Below are 22,871 nucleotides of genomic sequence, written 5' to 3'. Positions count from 1 at the left end.
AGACAGTGAGGGGAGTGAGAGTGGGAGACAGTGAGAAGTGTGAGAGTAGGAGACAGTGAGGGGAGTGAGAGTGGGAGACAGTGAGGGGAGTGAGAGTGGGAGACAGTGAAGGGAGTGAGAGTGGGAGACAGAGAAGGGAGTTAGAGTGGGAGACAGTGAGGGGAGTGAGAGTGGGAGACAGTGAGGGGAGTGAGAGTGGGAGACAGTGAAATAAATGAGAGTAGGAGACAGTGAGGGGAGTGAGAGTGGGAGACAGTGAGGGGAGTGAGATTGTGAGACAGTGAGGAGAGCGAGAATGAGAGACAGTGAGGGGAGTGAGAGTATGAGACAGTGAGGGGAGTGAGAGTGGGAGACAGTGAGGGGAGTGAGAGTGGGAGACAGTGAGGGGAGTGAGATTGTGAGACAGTGAGGAGAGCGAGAATGAGAGACAGTGAGGGGTATTAAGGTAGGTGACAGTGAGTGGAGTGAGAGTGGGAGACAGTGAGGGGAGTGAGAGTGGTAGACAGTGAGGGGAGCGAGAGTGGGGGACAGTGAGGGGAGAGAGAGTGGGAGACAGTGATGGGAGTGAGACTGGAAGACAGTGAGGGGTGTGAGAGCGGGAGATAGTGAGGAGAGCGAGAATGTGAGACAGTGAGGTGAGTGATAGTGGCAGACAATGAGGTGTGTGGGAGTGGGAGACAGAGACGGGAATGAAAGTGGAGACTGTGAAGGGAGAAGGAGTGGGTGACAATGAGGGAGTGAGAGGGGAGACCGTAACGGGAGTGAGAGGTGGCAGACAGTGAGGGGAGTGAGAGTGGGAGACAGTGAGGGGTGTGAGAGTTGGGAGACAGTGAGGGGAGTGAGAGTGGGAGACAGTGAGTGGAGTGGGAGTGGGAGACAGTGAGGGTTGTGAGAGTGTGAGACAGTGAGGGGAGTGAGAGTGGGAGACAGTGAGGGGAGTGAGAGTGGGAGTCAGTGAGGGGAGTGAGACTTGGGAGACAGTGAGGGGGGGTGAGAGTGGGAGACAGTAAGGGGAGTGAGAGTGGAAGACAGTGAAGGGAGTGAGAGTGGGAGACAGTGAGGGGAGTGAGAGTGGGAGACAGTGAGGGGAGTGAGAGTGGGAGACAGTGAGGGGAGTGAGAGTGGGAGACAGTGAGGGTAGTGAGAGTGGGAGACAGAAAGATGTGTGAGAGAGGGAGACAGTGAGGAGTGTGAGAGTGGGTAACAGAGAGGGTTTGAGTGGGAGATAGTGAGGGGAGTGAGAGTAGGAGACAGTGAGAAGTGTGAGAGTAGGAGACAGTGAGGGGAGTGAGAGTGGGAGACAGTGAGGGGAGTGAGAGTGGGAGACAGTGAGGGGAGTGAGAGTGGGAGACAGTTGGGGAGTTAGAGTGGGAGACAGTGAGGGGGGTGAGAGTGGAAGACAGTGAGGGGAGTGAGAGTGGGAGACAGTGAGGGGAGTGAGAGTGGGAGACAGTGAGGGGAGTGAGAGTGGGAGACAGTGAGGGGCGTGAGAGTGGGAGACACTGAGGGGAGTGAGAGTGGGAGACAGTGAGGTGAGTGAGAGTGGGAGACAGTAAGATGTGTGAGAGGGAGACAGTGAGGAGTGTGAGAGTGGGTAACAGAGAGGGTTTGAGTGGGAGACAGTGAGGGGAGTGAGAGTAGGAGAGAGTGAGGGGAGTGAGAGTGGGAGACAGTGAGGGGAGTGAGAGTGGGAGACAGTGAGGGGAGTGAGAGTGGGAGACAGTTTGGGGAGTGAGAGTGGGAGACAGTGAGGGGAGTGAGAGTGGGAGACAGTGAGGGGATTGAGAGTGGGAGACAGTGAGGGGAGTGAGAGTGGGAGACAGTGAGGGGAGTGAGACTGGGAGACAGTGAGGTGAGTGAGAGTGGGAGACAGTGAGGGGTGTGAGAGTGTGAGACAGTGAGGGGAGTGAGTGTGGGAGACAGTGAGGGGTGAGAGAGAGGAAGACAGTGAGGGGTGTGAGAGTGGGAGACAGTGAGGGGAGTGAGAGTGGGAGACAGTGAGGGGAGTGAGAGTGGGAGACAGTGAGGGGTGTGAGAGTGGGGGACAGTGAGGGGAGTGAGAGTGGGAGACAGTGAGGGGAGGAGTGAGAGTGGGAGACAGAGAGGGGAGTGAGAGTGGGAGACAGTGAGGGGAGTGAGAGTGGGAGACAGTGAGGGGAGTGAGAGTGGGAGACAGTGAGGGGTGTGAGAGTGGGAGACAGTGAGGGGAGTGATAGTGGGAGACAGTGAGGGGTGTGAGTGTGTGAGACAGTGAGAGGAGTGAGTGTGGGAGACAGTGAGGGGTGAGAGAGAGGGAGACAGTGAGAGGTATGAGAGTGGGAGACAGTGAGGGGAGTGAGAGTGGGAGACAGTGAGGGGTGTGAGAGTTGGGAGACAGTGAGGGGAGTGAGAGTGGGAGACAGTGAGTGGAGTGGGAGTGGGAGACAGTGAGGGTTGTGAGAGTGTGAGACAGTGAGGAGAGTGAAAGTGGGAGACAGTGAGGGGAGTGAGAGTGGGAGACAGTGAGGGGAGTGAGACTTGGGAGACAGTGAGGGGGGGTGAGAGTGGGAGACAGTAAGGGGAGTGAGAGTGGAAGACAGTGAGGGGAGTGAGAGTGGGAGACAGTGAGGGGAGTGAGAGTGGGAGACAGTGAGGGGAGTGAGAGTGGGAGACAGTGAGGGGAGTGAGAGTGGGTGACAGTGAGGGTAGTGAGAGTGGGAGACAGAAAGATGTGTGAGAGAGGGAGACAGTGAGGAGTGTGAGAGTGGGTAACAGAGAGGGTTTGAGTGGGAGATAGTGAGGGGAGTGAGAGTTGGAGACAGTGAGAAGTGTGAGAGTAGGAGACAGTGAGGGGAGTGAGAGTGGGAGACAGTGAGGGGAGTGAGAGTGGGAGACAGTGAGGGGAGTGAGAGTGGGAGACAGTTGGGGAGTTAGAGTGGGAGACAGTGAGGGGAGTGAGAGTGGAAGACAGTGAGGGGAGTGAGAGTGGGAGACAGTGAGGGGAGTGAGAGTGGGAGACAGTGAGGGGAGTGAGAGTGGGAGACAGTGAGGGGCGTGAGAGTGGGAGACAGTGAGGGGAGTGAGAGTGGGAGACAGTGAGGGGAGTGAGAGTGTGAGACAGTAAGATGTGTGAGAGGGAGACAGTGAGGAGTGTGAGAGTGGGTAACAGAGAGGGTTTGAGTGGGAGACAGTGAGGGGAGTGAGAGTAGGAGACAGTGAGGGGAGTGAGAGTGGGAGACAGTGAGGGGAGTGAGAGTGGGAGACAGTGAGGGGAGTGAGAGTGGGAGACAGTTTGGGGAGTGAGAGTGGGAGACAGTGAGGGGAGTGAGAGTGGGAGCCAGTGAGGGGATTGAGAGTGGGAGACAGTGAGGGGAGTGAGAGTGGGAGACAGTGAGGGGAGTGAGACTGGGAGACAGTGAGGTGAGTGAGAGTGGGAGACAGTGAGGGGTGTGAGAGTGTGAGACAGTGAGGGGAGTGAGTGTGGGAGACAGTGAGGGGTGAGAGAGAGGAAGACAGTGAGGGGTGTGAGAGTGGGAGACAGTGAGGGGAGTGAGAGTGGGAGACAGTGAGGGGAGTGAGAGTGAGAGACAGTGAGGGGTGTGAGAGTGGGGGACAGTGAGGGGAGTGAGAGTGGGAGACAGTGAGTGGAGGAGTGAGAGTGGGAGACAGAGAGGTGAGTGAGAGTGGGAGACAGTGAGGGGAGTGAGAGTGGGAGACAGTGAGGGGAGTGAGAGTGGGAGACAGTGAGGGGTGTGAGAGTGGGAGACAGTGACGGGAGTGAGAGTGGGAGACAGTGAGGGGAGTGAGAGTGGGAGACAATGAGGGGTGAGAGAGTGGGAGACAGTGAGGGGAGTGAGAGTGGGAGACAGTGAGGGGAGTGAGAGTAGGAGACAGTGAGGGGAGTGAGAGTGGGAGACAGTGAAGAAAGTGAGAGTGGGAGACAGTGAGGGGAGCGAGAGTGGGGGACAGTGAGGGGAGAGAGAGTGGAACACAGTGAGGGGAGTGAGAGTGGGAGACAGTGAGGGGAGTGAGAGTGGGAGACAGTGAGGGGAGTGAGAGTGGGAGACAGTGAGGGGAGTGAGAGTGGGAGACAGTGAGGGGTGTGAGACTGGGAGACAGTGGGGGAGTGTGAGTGGGAGACAGTTGGGGAGTTAGAGTGGGAGACAGTGAGGGGAGTGAGAGTAGAAGACAGTGAGGGGAGTGAGAGTGGGAGACAGTGAGGGGAGTGAGAGTGGGAGACAGTGACGGGAGTGAGAGTGGGAGACAGTGAGGGGAGTGAGAGTGGGAGACAGTGAGGGGAGTGAGAGTGGGAGACAGTGAGGGGAGTGAGAGTGGGAGACAGTAAGATGTGTGAGAGAGGGAGACAGTGAGGAGTGTGAGAGTGGGTAACAGAGAGGGTTTGAGTGGGAGACAGTGAGGGGAGTGAGAGTAGGAGACAGTGAGGGGAGTGAGAGTGGGAGACAGTGAGGGGAGTGAGAGTGGGAGACAGTGAGGGGAGTGAGAGTGGGAGACAGTTTGGGGAGTGAGAGTGGGAGACAGTGAGGGGAGTGAGAGTGGGAGACAGTGAGTGGATTGAGAGTGGGAGACAGTGAGGGGAGTGAGAGTGGGAGACAGTGAGGGGAGTGAGACTGGGAGACAGTGAGGTGAGTGAGAGTGGGAGACAGTGAGGGGTGTGAGAGTGTGAGAGAGTGAGGGGAGTGAGTGTGGGAGACAGTGAGGGGTGAGAGAGAGGGAGACAGTGAGGGGTGTGAGAGTGGGAGACAGTTAGGGGAGTGAGAGTGGGAGACAGTGAGGGGAGTGAGAGTGGGAGACAGTGAGGGGTGTGAGAGTGGGAGACAGTGAGGGGAGTGAGAGTGGGAGACAGTGAGGGGAGGAGTGAGAGTGGGAGACAGAGAGGGGAGTGAGAGTGGGAGACAGTGAGGGGAGTGAGAGTGGGAGACAGTGAGGGGAGTGAGAGTGGGAGACAGTGAGGGGAGTGAGAGTGGGAGACAGTGAGGGGAGTGATAGTGGGAGACAGTGAGGGGTGTGAGAGTGTGAGACAGTGAGAGGAGTGAGTGTGGGAGACAGTGAGGGCTGAGAGAGAGGGAGACAGTGAGAGGTGTGAGAGTGGGAGACAGTGAGGGGAGTGAGAGTGGGAGACAGTGAGGGGAGTGAGAGTGGGAGACTGTGAGGGGAGTGAGAGTGGGAGACAATGAGGGGTGAGAGAGTGGGAGACAGTGAGGGGAGTGAGAGTGGGAGACAGTGAGGGGAGTGAGAGTGGGAGACAGTGAGGGGAGTGAGAGTGGGAGACAGTGAAGAAAGTGAGAGTGGGAGACAGTGAGGGGAGCGAGAGTGGGGGACAGTGAGGGGAGAGAGAGTGGGAGACAGTGAGGGGAGTGAGACTGGGAGACAGTGGGGGAGTGTGAGTGGGAGACAGTGAGGGGAGTGAGAGTGGAACACAGTGAGGGGAGTGAGAGTGGGAGACAGTGAGGGGAGTGAGAGTAGGAGACAGTGAGGGGAGTGAGAGTGGGAGACAGTGAGGGGAGTGAGAGTGGGAGACAGTGAGGGGAGTGAGAGTGGGAGACAGTAAGATGTGTGAGAGAGGGAGACAGTGAGGAGTGTGAGAGTGGGTAACAGAGAGGGTTTATGTGGGAGACAGTGAGGGGAGTGAGAGTAGGAGACAGCGAGGGGAGTGAGAGTGGGAGACAGTGAGGGGAGTGAGAGTGGGAGACAGAGAAGGGAGTTAGAGTGGGAGACAGTGAGGGGAGTGAGAGTGGGAGACAGTGAGGGGAGTGAGAGAAGGAGACAGTGAGGGAAGTGAGAGTAGGAGACAGTGAGGGGAGTGAGAGTGGGAGACAGTGAGGGGAGTGAGATTGTGAGACAGTGAAGAAAGTGAGAGTGGGAGACAGTGAGGGGAGCGAGAGTGGGGGACAGTGAGGGGAGAGAGAGTGGGAGAAAGTGAGGGGAGTGAGACTGGGAGACAGTGGGGGAGTGTGAGTGGGAGACAGTGAGGGGAGTGAGAGTGGAACACAGTGAGGGGAGTGAGAGTGGGAGACAGTGAGGGGAGTGAGAGTGGGAGACAGTGAGGGGAGTGAGACTGGGAGACAGTGAGGGGAGTGAGAGTGGGAGACAGTGAGGGGAGTGAGAGTGGGAGACAGTAAGATGTGTGAGAGAGGGAGACAGTGAGGAGTGTGAGAGTGGGTAACAGAGAGGGTTTGTGTGGGAGACAGTGAGGGGAGTGAGAGTAGGAGACAGTGAGGGGAGTGAGAGTGGGAGACAGTGAGGGGAGTGAGAGTGGGAGACAGAGAAGGGAGTTAGAGTGGGAGACAGTGAGGGGAGAGAGAGTGGGAGACAGTGAGGGGAGTGAGAGTGGGAGACAGTGAGGGAAGTGAGAGTAGGAGACAGTGAGGGGAGTGAGAGTGGGAGACAGTGAGGGGAGTGAGATTGTGAGACAGTGAGGAGAGCGAGAATGAGAGACAGTGAGGGGAGTGAGAGTGGGAGACAGTGAGGGGAGTGAGAGTGGGAGACAGAGAAGGGAGTTAGAGTGGGAGACAGTGAGGGGAGTGAGATTGTGAGACAGTGAGGAGAGCGAGAATGAGAGACAGTGAGGGGTATTAAGGTAGGTGACAGTGAGTGGAGTGAGAGTGGGAGACAGTGAGGGGAGTGAGAGTGGGAGACAGTGAGGGGAGTGAGACTGGGAGACAGTGAGGGGTGTGAGAGCGGGAGATAGTGAGGAGAGCGAGAATGTGAGACAGTGAGGTGAGTGATAGTGGCAGACAATGAGGGGAGTGAGAGTGGGAGACAGTGAGGGGTGTGAGAGTTGGGAGACAGTGAGGGGAGTGAGAGTGGGAGACAGTGAGTGGAGTGGGAGTGGGAGACAGTGAGGGTTGTGAGAGTGTGAGACAGTGAGGGGAGTGAGAGTGGGAGACAGTGAGGGGAGTGAGAGTGGGAGACAGTGAGGGGAGTGAGAGTTGGGAGACAGTGAGGGGGGTGAGAGTGGGAGACAGTGAGGGGAGTGAGAGTGGGAGACAGTGAGGGGAGTGAGAGTGGGAGACAGTGAGGCGAGTGAGAGTGGGAGACAGTGAGGGGAGTGAGAGTGGGAGACAGTGAGGGGAGTGAGAGCGGGAGACAGTGAGGGGAGTGAGAGTGGGAGACAGTGAGGGGAGTGAGGTTGGGAGACAGTGAGGGGAGTGAGAATGGGAGACAGTGAGGGGAGTGAGAGTGGGTAATAGTGAGGGGAGAGAGAGTGGGAGACAGTGAGGGGAGTGAGAGTGGGAGACAGTGAGTGGAGTGGGAGTGGGAGACAGTGAGGGGAGTGAGAGTGAGTGAGGGGAGAGAGAGTGGGAGACAGTGAGGGGAGTGAGAGTGGGAGACAGTGAGGGGAGTGAGAGTGGGAGACAGTGAGGGGAGTGAGAGTGGGAGACAGTGAGGGGTGTGAGAGTGGGAGATAGAGAGGCGAATGAAAGTGGGAGAGATTGGGGGGGGTGAGAGTGGGAGAGAGTGAGGGGAGTGAGAGTGGGAGACAGTGAGGGGAGTGAGAGTGGGAGACAGTGAGGGGAGTGAGAGTGTGAGACAGTGAGAGGAGTGAGTGTGGGAGACAGTGAGGGGAGTGAGAGTGGGAGACAGTGAGGGGTGTGAGAGTGGGAGATAGAGAGGCGAATGAAAGTGGGAGAGATTGGGGGGGGTGAGAGTGGGAGAGAGTGAGGGGAGTGAGAGTGGGAGACAGTGAGGGGAGTGAGAGTGGGAGACAGTGAGGGGAGTGAGAGTGTGAGACAGTGAGAGGAGTGAGTGTGGGAGACAGTGAGGGGTGAGAGAGAGGGAGACAGTGAGGGGTGTGAGAGTGGGAGACAGTGAGTGGAGTGAGACTGGGAGACAGTGAGGGGAGTGAGAGTGGGAGACAGTGAGGGGAGTGAGAGTGGGAGACAATGAGGGGTGAGAGAGTGGGAGACAGTGAAGAGAGTGAGAGTGGGAGACAGTGAGGGGAGTGAGAGTGGGAGACAGTGAGGGGAGTGAGAGTGGGAGACAGTGAGGGAAGTGAGAGTGGGAGACAGTAAGATGTGTGAGAGAGGGAGACAGTGAGGAGTGTGAGAGTGGGTAACAGAGAGGGTTTGAGTGGGAGACAGTGAGGGGAGTGAGAGTAGGAGACAGTGTGTGGAGTGAGAGTGGGAGACTGTGAGGGGAGTGAGAGTGGGAGACAGTGAGGGGAGTGAGAGTGGGAGACAGTGAGGGGAGTGAGAGTGGGAGACAGTGAGGGGAGTGAGACTGGGAGACAGTGAGGTGAGTGAGAGTGGGAGACAGTGAGGGGTGTGAGAGTGTGAGACAGTGAGGGGAGTGAGTGTGGGAGACAGTGAGGGGTGAGAGAGAGGAAGACAGTGAGGGGTGTGAGAGTGGGAGACAGTGAGGGGAGTGAGAGTGGGAGACAGTGAGGGGAGTGAGAGTGGGAGACAGTGAGGGGAGTGAGAGTGGGAGACAGTGAGATGTGGGAGAGTGTGTGACAGTGAGGGGTATTAAGGTAGGTGACAGTGAGTGGAGTGAGAGTGGGAGAGGGTGTGGGTTGTGAGAGTGGGATACAGTGAGGTGAATGAGAGTGGGGTACCGTGAGGGGTGTGAGAGTGGGAGATAGTGAGGTTTTTGAGAGATTGGGAAAGTGAGGGGTGTGATAGTGGGAAACGGTGAGTTTTGTGAGAATGGGAGAGAGTGAGGTGTTTTAGACGGTGAGGCAATGAGGGAAGTGACAGTGGAAGATAAGAAGGGGTGTGAGAGTGGGTAACAGATAGGGCTTGAGTTGGAAACGGTGAGGGGTCCGAGAGTCGGTGACAGTGATATTACTGAGTGTGGACATTGAAGGGAGTGAGACTGCGAGACCGTGAGGTGAGTGATAGTGGGAGACAGTGAGGGGGGTGAGAGTGGGAGACAGTGAGGGGAGTGAGAGTGGGAGACAGTGAGGGGCGTGAGAGAGGGAGACAGTGAGGGGAGTGAGAGTGGGAGACAGTGAGGGGAGTGAGAGAGGGAGGCAGTGAGGGGAGAGAGACTGGGAGACAGTGAGGGGAGTGAGAGGGGGAGACAGTGAGGGGAGTGAGAGTGGGAGACAGTGAGTGGTGTGAGAGTGGGGCACAGTGAGGGGAGTGAGAGGGGGAGACAGTGAGGGGAGTGAGAGTGGGAGACAGTGAGGGGAGTGAGAGTGGGAGACAGTGAGGGGAGTGAGAGTTGGAGACAGTGAGGGGAGTGAGAGTGGGAGTCAGTGAGGGGAGTGAGAGTGGGAGACAGTGAGGGGAGTGAGAGTGGGAGACAGTGAGGGGGTGAGAGTGGGAGACAGTGAGGGGAGTGAGAGTGGGAGACATTGAGGGGAGTGAGAATGGGAGACAGTGAGGGGAGTGAGAGTGGGAGACAGTGAGGGGAGTGAGAGTGGGAGACAGTGAGGGGAATGAGAGTGAGAGACAGTGAGGAAAGTGAGAGTGGGAGAGAGTGAGGGGAGTGAGAGTGGGAGAAGGTGAGGGGAGTGAGAGTGGGAGACAGTGAGGGGAGTGAGAGTGGGAGACAGTGAGGGGAGTGAGAGTGGGAGAGAGTGAGGGGAGTGAGCGTGGGAGACAGTGAGGGGAGTGAGACTGGGATACAGTGAGGGGAGTGAGAGTGGGAGACAGTGAGGGAAGTGAGAGTGTGAGACAGTGAGCGGCGTGAGAGAGGGAAACAGTGAGGGGAGTGAGAGTGGGAGACAGTGAGGGGAGTGAGAGAGGAGGCAGTGAGGGGAGAGAGACTGGGAGACAGTGAAGGGAGTGAGAGTAGGAGACAGTGGGGGGTGCGAGAGTGGGAGACAGTGAGGGGAGTGAGAGGGGGAGACAGTGAGGGGAGTGAGAGCGGGAGACAGTGAGCGGTGTGATAGTGGAGCACAGTGAGGGGAGTGAGAGTGGGAGACAGTGAGGGGAGTGAGAGTAGTAGACAGTGAGAGGATTGATAGTGTGAGACAGTGAGGGGAGTGAGAGTGGGAGACAGTGAGGGGAGTGAGAGTGGAAGACCGTGAGGGGTGTGAGAGTGGGTGACAGTGAGCGGAGTGAGAGTGGGAGACAGTGAGGGGGTGAGAGTGGGAGACAGTGAGTGGAGTGAGAGTGGGAGACAGTGAGGGGAGTGAGAGTGGGAGACAGTGAGTGGAGTGAGAGTGGGAGACAGTGAGGGGAGTGAGAGTGGGAGACAATGAGGGGAGTGAGAGTGGGAGACAGTGAGGGGAGTGGGAGTGGGAGACAGTGAGGGGAGTGAGAGAGGGAGACAGTGACGGGAGCGAGAGTGGGAGAGAGTGAGGGGAGTGAGAGTGGGAGACAGTGAGGGGAGTGAGAGTGGGAGACTGTGATTGGAGTGAGAGTGGGAGACAGTGAGGGGAGTGAGAGTGGGAGACAGTGAGGGGAGTCAGAGTGGGAGACAGTGAGGGGAGTGAGAGAGGGTGACAGTGAGGGGAGTGAGAGTGGGAGACAGTAATGGGAGTGAGAGTGGGAGACAGTGAGGGGAGTGGGAGTGGGAGACAGTGAGGGGAGTGGGAGTGGGAGACAGTGAGGGGAGTGAGAGTGGGAGACAGTGAGGAGAGTGAGAGTGAGAGACAGTGAGGGGAGTGAGATTGTAGACAGTGAGGGGAGTGAGAGTGGGAGACAGCGAGGGGAGTGAGAATGGGAGACAGTGATGGAAGTGGGAGAGGGAGACAGTGAGGGGAGTGAGAGTGGGAGACAGTGAGGGGCGTGAGAGTGAGAGACAGTGAGTGAGTGAGAGTGTGCGACAGTGAGGGGTGAGAGAGTGGGAGACAGTGAGGGGTGTGAGAGTGGGAGACAGTGAGGGGGTGAGAGTGGGAGACAGTGAGGGGATTGAGAGTGGGAGACAGTGAGGGGAGTGAGAGTGGGAGACAGTGAGGGGAGTGAGAGTTGGAGACAGTGAGGGGAGTGAGTGTGGGAGACAGTGAGGGGAGTGAGAGTGGGAGATTTTGAGGGGAGTGAGAGTGGGAGACAGTAAAGGGAATGGAAGAGGAGACTGTAATGGGAGTGAGAGTGGGAGACAGTGAGGGGTGTGAGAGTAAGAGACAATGAGGAGAGTGAGAGTGGGAGATAGCGACGGGTGTGAGAGTGGGAGACAGTGAGGGGAGTGACAGTGGGAGACAGTGAGGGGAGTGAGAGTGGGAGACAGTGAGGGGAGTGAGAGTGGGAGACAGTGAGAGGAGTGAGAGTGGGAGACAGTGAGTGGAGTGAGAGTGGGAGACAGTGAGGGGAGTGAGAGTGGGAGACAGTGAGGGGAGTGAGAGTGGGAGATAGTGAGGGGAGTGAGAGTGGGAGACAGTGAGGGGAGAGAGAGTGGAAGACAGTGAGGGGAGTGGGTGTGGGAGACAGTGAGGGGAGTGAGAGTGGGAGACAGTGAGGGGAGTGAGAGTGGGAGACAGTGAGGGGAGTGATAGTGGGAGACAGTGAGGGGAGTGAGAATGGGATACAGTGAGGGGAGTGAGAGTGGGAGACAGTGAGGGGAGTGAGAGTGTGAGACAGTGAGGGGAGTGAGAGTGGGAGACAGTGAGGGGAGTGAGAGTGGGAGACAGTGAGGGGAGTGAGAGTGGGAGACAGTGACGGGAGTGAGAGTGGGAGACAGTGAGGGGAGTGAGAGTGGGAGACAGTGAGGGGAGTGAGAGTGGGAGAATGTGAGGGGAGTGACAGTGGGAGACAGTGACGGGAGTGAGAGTGGGAGACATTGAGGGGGTGAGAGTGGGAGACAGTGAGGGTAGTGAGAGTGAGAGACAGTGAGGGGAGTGAGAGTGGGAGAGAGTGAGGGGATTGAGAGTGGGAGACAGTGAGGGGAGTGAGACTGGGAGACAGTGAGGTGAGTGAGAGTGGGTGACAGTGAGGGGTGTGAGAGTGTGAGACAGTGAGGGGAGTGAGTGTGGGAGACAGTGAGGGGTGAGAGAGAGGGAGACAGTGAGGGGTGTGAGAGTGGGAGACAGTGAGGGGAGTGAGAGTGGGAGACAGTGAGGGGAGTGAGAGTGGGAGACAGTGAGGGGAGTGAGACTGGGAGACAGTGAGGTGAGTGAGAGTGGGAGACAGTGAGGGGTGTGAGAGTGTGAGACAGTGAGGGGAGTGAGTGTGGGAGACAGTGAGGGGTGAGAGAGAGGGAGACAGTGAGGGGTGTGAGAGTGGGAGACAGTGTGGGGAGTGAGAGTGGGAGACAATGAGGGGAGTGAGAGTGGGAGACAGTGAGGGGAGTGAGAGTGTAGACAGTGAGGGGAGTGAGAGTGGGAGACAGCGAGGGGAGTGAGAATGGGAGACAGTGATGGAAGTGGGAGAGGGAGACAGTGAGGGGAGTGAGAGTGGGAGACAGTGAGGGGCGTGAGAGTGAGAGACAGTGAGTGAGTGAGAGTGTGCGACAGTGAGGGGTGAGAGAGTGGGAGACAGTGAGGGGTGTGAGAGTGGGAGACAGTGAGGGGGTGAGAGTGGGAGACAGTGAGGGGATTGAGAGTGGGAGACAGTGAGGGGAGTGAGAGTGGGAGACAGTGAGGGGAGTGAGAGTTGGAGACAGTGAGGGGAGTGAGAGTGGGAGACAGTGAGGGGTGTGGGTGTGGGAGACAGTGAGGGGAGTGAGAGTGGGAGATTTTGAGGGGAGTGAGAGTGGGAGACAATAAAGGGAATGAAAGAGGAGACTGTAATGGGAGTCAGAGTGGGAGACAGTGAGGGGTGTGAGAGTAAGAGACAATGAGGAGAGTGAGAGTGGGAGATAGCGAGGGGTGTGAGAGTGGGAGACAGTGAGGGGAGTGACAGTGGGAGACAGTGAGGGGAGTGACAGTGGGAGACAGTGAGGGGAGTGAGAGTGGGAGACAGTGAGAGGAGTGAGAGTGGGAGACAGTGAGGGGAGTGAGAGTGGGAGACAGTGAGGGGAGTGAGAGTGGGAGACAGTGAGGGGAGTGAGAGTGGGAGACAGTGAGGGGAGTGAGAGTGGGAGACAGTGAGGGGAGTGAGCGTGGGAGACAGTGAGGGGAGTGAGACTGGGATACAGTGAGGGGAGTGAGAGTGGGAGACAGTGAGGGAAGTGAGAGTGTGAGACAGTGAGGGGAGTGAGAGTGTGAGACAGTGAGGGGCGTGAGAGAGGGAAACAGTGAGGGGAGTGAGAGTGGGAGACAGTGAGGGGAGTGAGAGAGGAGGCAGTGAGGGGAGAGAGACTGGGAGACAGTGAAGGGAGTGAGAGTAGGAGACAGTGGGAGGTGCGAGAGTGGGAGACAGTGAGGGGAGTGAGAGGGGGGGACAGTGAGGGGAGTGAGAGCGGGAGACAGTGAGCGGTGTGAGAGTGGGGCACAGTGAGGGGAGTGAGAGTGGGAGACAGTGAGGGGAGTGAGAGTAGTAGACAATGAGAGGAGTGAAAGTGTGAGACAGTGAGGGGAGTGAGAGTGGGAGACAGTGAGGGGAGTGAGAGTTGGAGACAGTGAGGGGAGAGATAGTTGGAGACAGTGAGGTGTGTGAGAGTGGGAGACAGTGAGGGGAGTGAGAGTGGGAGGCAGTGAGGAGAGTGAGAGTGGGAGACAGTGAGGGGAGTGAGAGTGGAAGACAGTGAGGGGTGTGAGAGTGGGTGACAGTGAGCGGAGTGAGAGTGGGAGACAGTGAGGGGGTGAGAGTGGGAGACAGTGAGTGGAGTGAGAGTGGGAGACAGTGAGGGGAGTGAGAGTGGGAGACAGTGAGTGGAGTGAGAGTGGGAGACAGTGAGGGGAGTGAGAGTGGGAGACAATGAGGGGAGTGAGAGTGGGAGACAGTGAGGGGAGTGGGAGTGGGAGACAGTGAGGGGAGTGAGAGAGGGAGACAGTGACGGGAGCGAGAGTGGGAGAGAGTGAGGGGAGTGAGAGTGGGAGACAGTGAGGGGAGTGAGAGTGGGAGACTGTGATTGGAGTGAGAGTGGGAGACAGTGAGGGGAGTGAGAGTGGGAGACAGTGAGGGGAGTGAGAGAGGGTGACAGTGAGGGGAGTGAGAGTGGGAGACAGTGATGGGAGTGAGAGTGGGAGACAGTGAGGGGAGTGAGAGTGGGAGACAGTGAGGGGAGTGAGAGTGGGAGACAGTGAGGGGAGTGAGAGAGGGTGACAGTGAGGGGAGTGAGTGTGGGAGACAGTGATGGGAGTGAGAGTGGGAGACAGTGAGGGGAGTGATAGTGGGAGACAGTGAGGGGAGTGGGAGTGGGAGATAGTGAGGGGAGTGAGAGTGGGAGACAGTGAGGGGAGTGAGAGTGGGAGACAGTGAGGGGAGTGAGATTGTAGACAGTGAGGGGAGTGAGAGTGGGAGACAGCGAGGGGAGTGAGAGTGGGAGACAGTGATGGAAGTGGGAGAGGGAGACAGTGAGGGGAGTGAGAGTGGGAGACAGTGAGGGGCGTGAGAGTGAGAGACAGTGAGTGAGTGAGAGTGTGCGACAGTGAGGGGTGAGAGAGTGGGAGACAGTGAGGGGTGTGAGAGTGGGAGACAGTGAGGGGGTGAGAGTGGGAGACAGTGAGGGGATTGAGAGTGGGAGACAGTGAGGGGAGTGAGAGTGGGAGACAGTGAGGGGAGTGAGAGTTGGAGACAGTGAGGGGAGTGAGAGTGGGAGACAGTGAGGGGAGTGAGTGTGGGAGACAGTGAGGGGAGTGAGAGTGGGAGATTTTGAGGGGAGTGAGAGTGGGAGACAGTAAAGGGAATGGAAGAGGAGACTGTAATGGGAGTGAGAGTGGGAGACAGTGAGGGGTGTGAGAGTAAGATACAATGAGGTGAGTGAGAGTGGGAGATAGCGAGGGGTGTGAGAGTGGGAGACAGTGAGGGGAGTGACAGTGGGAGACAGTGAGGGGAGTGAGAGTGGGAGACAGTGAGGGGAGTGAGAGTGGGAGACAGTGAGAGGAGTGAGAGTGGGAGACAGTGAGGGGAGTGAGAGTGGGAGACAGTGAGGGGAGTGAGAGTGGGAGACAGTGAGGGGAGTGAGAGTGGGAGATAGTGAGGGGAGTGAGAGTGGGAGACAGTGAGTGGAGAGAGAGTGGAAGACAGTGAGGGGAGTGGGTGTGGGAGACAGTGAGGGGTGTGAGAGTGGGAGACAGTGAGGGGAGTGAGAGTGGGAGACAGTGAGGGGAGTGATAGTGGGAGACAGTGAGGGGAGTGAGAATGGGATACAGTGAGGGGAGTGAGAGTGGGAGACAGTGAGGGGAGTGAGAGTGGGAGACAGTGAGGGGAGTGAGAGTGGGAGACAGTGAGGGGAGTGAGAGCGGGAGACAGTGACGGGTGTGAGAGTGGGAGACAGTGAGGGGGTGAGAGTGGGAGACAGTGAGGGTAGTGAGAGTGAGAGACAGTGAGGGGAGTGAGAGTGGGAGAGAGTGAGGGGAGTGAGAGTGGGAGACAGTGAGGGGAGTGAGAGTGGAAGATAGTGAGGGGAGTGAGAGTGGGAGACAGTGAGGGGAGAGAGAGTGGAAGACAGTTAGGGGAGTGGGTGTGGGAGACAGTGAGGGGAGTGAGAGTGGGAGACAGTGAGGGGAGTGAGAGTGGGAGACAGTGAGGGGAGTGATAGTGGGAGACAGTGAGGGGAGTGAGAATGGGAGACAGTGAGGGGAGTGAGAGTGGGAGACAGTGAGGGGAGTGAGAGTGGGAGACAGTGAGGGGAGTGAGAGTGGGAGACAGTGAGGGGAGTGACAGTGGGAGACAGTGACGGGAGTGAGAGTGGGAGACAGTGAGGGGGTGAGAGTGGGAGACAGTGAGGGTAGTGAGAGTGAGAGACAGTGAGGGGAGTGAGAGTGGGAGAGAGTGAGGGGATTGAGAGTGGGAGACAGTGAGGGGAGTGAGACTGGGAGACAGTGAGGTGAGTGAGAGTGGGTGACAGTGAGGGGTGTGAGAGTGTGAGACAGTGAGGGGAGTGAGTGTGGGAGACAGTGAGGGGTGAGAGAGAGGGAGACAGTGAGGGGTGTGAGAGTGGGAGACAGTGAGGGGAGTGAGAGTGGGAGACAGTGAGGTGAGTGAGAGTGGGAGACAGTGAGGGGAGTGAAACTGGGAGACAGTGAGGTGAGTGAGAGTGGGAGACAGGGAGGGGTGTGAGAGTGTGAGACAGTGAGGGGAGTGAGTGTGGGAGACAGTGAGGGGTGAGAGAGAGGGAGACAGTGAGGGGTGTGAGAGTGGGAGACAGTGAGGGGAGTGAGAGTGGGAGACAGTGAGGGGAGTGAGAGTGGGAGACAGTGAGGGGTGTGAGAGTGGGAGACAATGAGGGGAGTGAGAGTGGGAGACAGTGAGGGGAGTGAGAGTGGGAGACAGTGAGGGGAGTGAGAGTGTAGACAGTGAGGGGTGTGAGAGTGGGAGACAGCGAGGGGAGTGAGAATGGGAGACAGTGATGGAAGTGGGAGAGGGAGACAGTGAGGGGAGTGAGAGTGGGAGACAGTGAGGGGCGTGAGAGTGAGAGACAGTGAGTGAGTGAGAGTGTGCGACAGTGAGGGGTGAGAGAGTGGGAGACAGTGAGGGGTGTGAGAGTGGGAGACAGTTAGGGGATTGAGAGTGGGAGACAGTGAGGGGAGTGAGAGTGGGAGACAGTGAGGGGAGTGAGAGTGGGAGACAGTGAGGGGAGTGAGAGTTGGAGACAGTGAGGGGAGTGAGAGTGGGAGACAGTGAGGGGAGTGAGTGTGGGAGACAGTGAGGGGAGTGAGAATGGGAGATTTTGAGGGGAGTGAGAGTGGGAGACAGTAAAGGGAATGAAAGAGGAGACTGTAATGGGAGTGAGAGTGGGAGACAGTGAGGGGTGTGAGAGTAAGAGACAATGAGGAGAGTGAGAGTGGGAGATAGCGAGGGGTGTGAGAGTGGGAGACAGTGAGGGGAGTGAGAATGGGAGACAGTGAGGGGAGTGAGAGTGGGAGACAGTGAGGGGAGTGAGAGTGGGAGACAGTGAGGGGAGTGAGAGTGGGAGACAGTGAGGGGAGTGAGAGTGGGAGACAGTGACGGGAGTGAGAGTGGGAGACAGTGAGGGGGTAAGAGTGGGAGACAGTGAGGGGAGTGAGAGTGAGAGACAGTGAGGGGAGTGAGAGTGGGAGAGAGTGAGGGGAGTGAGAGTGGGAGAGAGTGAGGGGAGTGAGAGTCGGAGACAGTGAAGGGAGTGAGAGTGGGAGACAGTGAGGGGAGTGAGAGTGGGAGACAGTTAGGGGAGTGAGAGTGGGAGACAGTGAGGGGAGTGAGAGTGGGAGACAGTGAGGGGATTGAGAGTGGGAGACAGTGAGGGGAGTGAGACTGGGAGACAGTGAGGGGAGCGAGAGTGGGGGACAGTGAGGGGAGAGAGAGTGGGAGACAGTGAGGAGAGCGAGAATGAGAGACAGTGAGGGGTTTTCGAGTGAGAGACAGTGAGGTGTGGGAGATTGTGTGACAGTGAGGGGTATTAAGGTAGGTGACAGTGAGTGGAGTGAGAGTGGGAGAGGGTGTGGGTTGTGAGAGTGGGAGACAGTGAGGTGAATGAGAGTTGGGGACCGTGAAGGGTGTTAGAGTGGGAGATAGTGAGGTTTCTGAGAGTTCGGGAAAGTGAGGGGTATGATAGTGGGAAACGGTGAGTTTTGTGAGAATGGGAGACAGTGAGGTGTTTTAGACTGTGAGGCAATGAGGGAAGTGACAGTGGAAGATAAGAAGGGGTGTGAGAGTGGGTAACAGAGAGGGCTTGAGTGGGAAACGGTGAGGGGTCCGACAGTGGGGGACAGTGATATTACTGAGTGTGGACATTGAAGGGAGTGAGACTGCGAGACCGTGAGGTGAGTGATAGTGGGAGACAATGAGGTTTGTGAGAGTGGGAGACAGTGACGGGAGTGAAAGTGGAGACTGTAAAGGGAGAAGGAGTGGGTGACAATGAGGGAGTGAGAGGGGCGACCGTAACGGGAGTGAGAGGTGGGAGACAGTGAGGGGAGTGAGAGTGGGAGACAGTGAGGGGTGTGAGAGTTGGGAGACAGTGAGGGGGTGAGAGTGGGAGACAGTGAGTGGAGTGGGAGTGGGAGACAGTGAGGGGAGTGAGAGTGGGAGACAGTGAGGGGTGTGAGAGTTGGGAGACAGTGAGGGGAGTGAGAGTGGGAGACAGTGAGGGGTGTGAGAGTTGGGAGACAGTGAGGGGAGTGAGAGTTGGGAGACAGTGAGGGGAGTGAGAGTGGGAGACAGTGAGGGGTGTGAGAGTGGGAGACAGTGAGGGGTGTGAGAGTGGGAGACAGTGAGTGGAGTGGGAGTGGGAGACAGTGAGGGGAGTGAGAGTGGGTGACAGTGAGGGGTGTGAGAGTTGGGAGACAGTGAGGGGAGTGAGAGTGGGAGACAGTGAGTGGAGTGGGAGTGGGAGACAGTGAGGGGAGTGAGAGTGGGAGACAGTGAGGGGAGTGAGAGTGGGAGACAGTGAGGGGTGTGAGAGTTGGGAGACAGTGAGGGGAGTGAGAGTGGGAGACAGTGAGTGGAGTGGGAGTGGGAGACAGTGAGGGGAGTGAGAGTGGGTGACAGTGAGGGTTGTGAGAGTGTGAGACAGTGAGGGGGGAGAGAGTGGGAGACAGTGAGGGGTGTGAGAGTTTGGAGACAGTGAGGGGGTGATAGTGGGAGACAGTAAGGGGAGTGAGATTGGGAGACAGTGAGGGGAGTGAGAGTGGGAGACAATGAGGTTTGTGAGAGTGGGAGACAGTGACGGGAATGAAAGTGGAGACTGTAAAGGGAGAAGGAGTGGGTGACAATGAGGGAGTGAGAGGGGCGACCGTAACGGGAGTGAGAGGTGGGAGACAGTGAGGGGAGTGAGAGTGGGAGACAGTGAGGGGTGTGAGAGTTGGGAGACAGTGAGGGGAGTGAGAGTGGGAGACAGTGAGTGGAGGGGGAGTGGGAGACAGTGAGGGTTGTGAGAGTGTGAGACAGTGAGGGGGGAGAGAGTGGGAGACAGTGAGGGGTGTGTGAGTTGGGAGACAGTGAGGGGGTGATAGTGGGAGACAGTAAGGGGAGTGAGATTGGGAGACAGTGAGGGGAGTGAGAGTGGGAGACAGTGAGGGGTGTGAGAGTTGGGAGACAGTGAGCTGTGTGAGAGTTGGGATACAGTGAGGGGGGTGAGAGTGGGAGACAGTGAGGGGAGTGAGAGTTGGAGACAGTGAGGGGAGTGAGAGTGGGAGACAGTGAGAGGAGTGAGAGTGGGAGACAGTGAGGGGAGTGAGAGTTGGAGACAGTGAGGGGAGTGAGAGTGGGAGTCAGTGAGGGGAGTGAGAGAGGGAGACAGTGAGGGGAGTGAGAGTGGGAGACAGTGAGGGGGTGAGAGTGTGAGACAGTGAGGGGAGTGAGAGTGGGAGACAGTGAGGGGAGTGAGAATGGGAGACAGTGAGGGGAGTGAGAGTGGGAGACAGTGAGGGGAGTGAGAGTGGGAGACAGTGAGGGGAATGAGAGTGAGAGACAGTGAGGAAAGTTAGAGTGGGAGACAGTGAGGGGAGTGAGAGTGGGAGAAAGTGAGGGGAGTGAGAGTGGGAGACAGTGAGGGGAGTGAGAGTGGGAGACAGTGAGGGGAGTGAGAGTGGGAGACAGTGAGGGGAGTGAGAGTGGGAGTCAGTGAGGGGAGTGAGAGTGAGAGACAGTGAGTGGTGTGAGAGTGGGGCACAGTGTGGGGAGTGAGAGTAGGAGACAGTGAGGGGAGTGAGAGTGTGTGACAGTGAGGGGAGTGAGAGTGGGAGCATAATTCTAGAAACAGGGTCAACGGCAGCGAGGCTCAAAGACAGTTGTTACATTCATAGAGAGAAAATCAGCAACTATTGAAACATTCACCTGCAACAACAATCGAGTTGACCATCCTGCCTTTCTAGTCTGGGCACTGAATTCTCTCAATCCCACTGAATTCTCTTAATCCCACTGAATTCTCTCAATCCCAATCTGTGCGCTGACTCTCAGCCGCCAGAGCTCATTTCAAACGTTCAAACACTCCAACAGTTTACGGACTGATTTAGTTCAGTTCTCTAACCCGCTGCCTGCACCAAATCAAACACCCAGGTTTACCTGTCCGGCAGACTGCAGCTGATCCATCTCCTTCACCCTGCAGCAGTGTTGTCCTGGGAAACAGGCAGCTTGGAGTTTCAGTGTGAACCAGGTGAGGAGCCGCCCCGATTGACAAAGGGAGTTACAGACACGCCCCTTAAACTGGCATTCAGATCTTGAGCAGAAAAATATATTTAAATATCTATCAATATTTAAATGGTATAGAAAACTTTTTAAAAGTTATTACATTTTAAATACAATTAGCACTTCTAAAATGCGTTTAAAGCATAGAAACAACGATGAAATCATGACTCCGACAGTTTCGGGGTTCCTTTAAAACTATTAGTTCAGCAAAGAATCTGCAAAACTAACACCTGAAAAGCACAATAGGCTGCAAATGTTATCCGGTCTGTCTGTGAGGACAAACATTCGTATTTTGTTATGTGTTTTTCTTTTAAACTATTAATTCAGCAAATATCTGCAAAACTGACTTCTGAAAAGCACAATAGTTTGCGAATGTTACTCAGTCCGCCTGACAGGGAGAGATTGACTGGTGTCCAGGGAATGGGAAAGCGTCATAAACAACAGATGTTGCAAGACAGCGTCGCTCAGTGTAACCGCAGGGGAGAGACAACGGGGAGTAAGAATAAAGCTTTTCGTAATACAAGAGCATCCTTTACAAACCGTATAGTTTAGTGCAATCAGGGAGACAGGCACAAGGATCGGGAGGCTTGAATACAATTAATACACTTGTATGATAAAAATATTTCAACATTCACCAACAACCATAATCGAGTTGAGCATTCTGCTTTTCCAGCCTGCTCACTGAAATCTCTAAATCCCGATCTCTGTCTGTATCTCAGCCGTTTACACAATCTCCTTACTAATGCGTGTGAGATTGGGAGTTAGGTTTTGAGAGATTGAAGGGTGTGAGAGTTGGAGACAGTGAGGGGAGTGAGAGTGGAAGGCAGTGAGGAAAGTGACAGTTGAGCGTGAGGTGAGTAAGAGTGGGAGATGGTGAGGGGAGTTAGAGTGGAAGGCAGTGAGGGGAGTGAGAGTTGAGAGTGAGGTGTGTGATAGTGGGAGACAGTGATGGGAGTGAGAGTGGCAGACAATGAGGGGAGTTAGAGTGGGAGACAGTGAGGGGAGTTAGAGTGGTAGGCAGTGAGGGGAGTGAAAGTGCAATCAGTGATTGGAGTGAGAGTGGGAGACAGTGAGGGGAGTCAGACTGGGTGACAGTGAGGGGAGTGAGAGAGGGAGACAGTGAGGGGAGTGCGAGTGCAGGCAGTGAGGGGTGAGAGAGTGGGAGACAGTGAGGGGTGTGAGAGTGGGAGACAGTTAGGGGATTGAGAGTGGGAGACAGTGAGGGGAGTGAGAGTGGGAGACAGTGAGGGGAGTGAGAGTGGGAGACAGTGAGGGGAGTGAGAGTTGGAGACAGTGAGGGGAGTGAGAGTGGGAGACAGTGAGGGGAGTGAGTGTGGGAGACAGTGAGGGGAGTGAGAGTGGGAGATTTTGAGGGGAGTGAGAGTGGGAGACAGTAAAGGGAATGAAAGAGGAGACTGTAATGGGAGTGAGAGTGGGAGACAGTGAGGGGTGTGAGAGTAAGAGACAATGAGGAGAGTGAGAGTGGGAGATAGCGAGGGGTGTGAGAGTGGGAGACAGTGAGGGGAGTGACAGTGGGAGACAGTGAGGGGAGTGAGAGTGGGAGACAGTGAGGGGAGTGAGAGTGGGAGACAGTGAGAGGAGTGAGAGTGGGAGACAGTGAGGGGAGTGAGAGTGGGAGACAGTGAGGGGAGTGAGAGTGGGAGACAGTGAGGGGAGTGAGAGTGGGAGATAGTGAGGGGAATGAGAGTGGGAGACAGTGAGGGGAGAGAGAGTGGAAGACAGTGAGGGGAGTGGGTGTGGGAGACAGTGAGGGGAGTGAGAGTGGGAGACAGTGAGGGGAGTGAGAGTGGGAGACAGTGAGGGGAGTGATAGTGGGAGACAGTGAGGGGAGTGAGAATGGGAGACAGTGAGGGGAGTGAGAGTGGGAGACAGTGAGGGGAGTGAGAGTGGGAGACAGTGAGGGGAGTGAGAGTGGGAGACAGTGACGGGAGTGAGAGTGGGAGACAGTGAGGGGGTAAGAGTGGGAGACAGTGAGGGGAGTGAGAGTGAGAGACAGTGAGGGGAGTGAGAGTGGGAGAGAGTGAGGGGAGTGAGAGTGGGAGAGAGTGAGGGGAGTGAGAGTCGGAGACAGTGAAGGGAGTGAGAGTGGGAGACAGTGAGGGGAGTGAGAGTGGGAGACAGTGAGGGGAGTGAGAGTGGGAGACAGTGAGGGGAGTGAGAGTGGGAGACAGTGAGGGGAGTGAGACTGGGAGACAGTGAGGGGAGCGAGAGTGGGGGACAGTGAGGGGAGAGAGAGTGGGAGACAGTGAGAGGAGTGAGACTGGGAGACAGTGAGGGGAGTGAGAGTGGGAGTCAGTGACGGGAGTGAGAGTGGAAGACAGTGAGGGGAGTGAGAGTGGGAGACAGTGAGGGGAGTGAGAGTGGGAGACCGTGAGGGGAGTGAGAGTGGGAGACAGTGAGGGGAGTGAGAGTGGGAGACAGTGAGGGGAGTGAGAGTGGGAGACAGTAAGATGTGTGAGAGAGGGAGACAGTGAGGAGTGTGAGAGTGGGTAACAGAGAGGGTTTGAGTGGTAGACAGTGAGGCGAGTGAGAGTGGGAGACAGTGACGGGAGTTAGAGTGGGAGACAGTGAGGGGGTGAGAGTGGGAGACAGTGAGGGGAGTGAGAGTGGGAGAGAGTGAGGGGAGTGAGAGTGGGAGACAGTGAAGGGAGTGAGAGTGGGAGACAGTGAGGGGAGTGAGAGTGGGAGACAGTGAGGGGAGTGAGAGTGGGAGACAGTGACGGGAGTTAGAGTGGGAGACAGTGAGGGGGTGAGAGTGAGAGACAGTGAGGGGAGTGAGAGTGGGAGAGAGTGAGGGGAGTGAGAGTGGGAGAC

At 56.8% G+C, this 22,871-nt stretch overlaps 1 long non-coding RNA gene across 1 annotated transcript in view; it reads right to left on the bottom strand.

The window, feature by feature from the left end:
* The window catches only part of LOC140396758 (uncharacterized), a 166,795-nt gene that overhangs the window by 126,488 nt on the left and 17,436 nt on the right, over window positions 1–22,871 (bottom strand). Inside the window, exon 4 of the long non-coding RNA XR_011936625.1 lies at window positions 19,914–20,067. This is a non-coding gene — a long non-coding RNA (uncharacterized lncRNA). The remainder of the gene's footprint in view (window positions 1–19,913; window positions 20,068–22,871) is intronic.

The sequence above is a fragment of the Scyliorhinus torazame genome, chromosome 20 (genome assembly GCF_047496885.1).
Source record: "Scyliorhinus torazame isolate Kashiwa2021f chromosome 20, sScyTor2.1, whole genome shotgun sequence".
NCBI classification, from domain to species: domain Eukaryota; kingdom Metazoa; phylum Chordata; class Chondrichthyes; order Carcharhiniformes; family Scyliorhinidae; genus Scyliorhinus; species Scyliorhinus torazame.
Note: the sequence above shows the minus strand (reverse complement) of the source record. Positions and strands in the feature narration are given on the sequence as shown.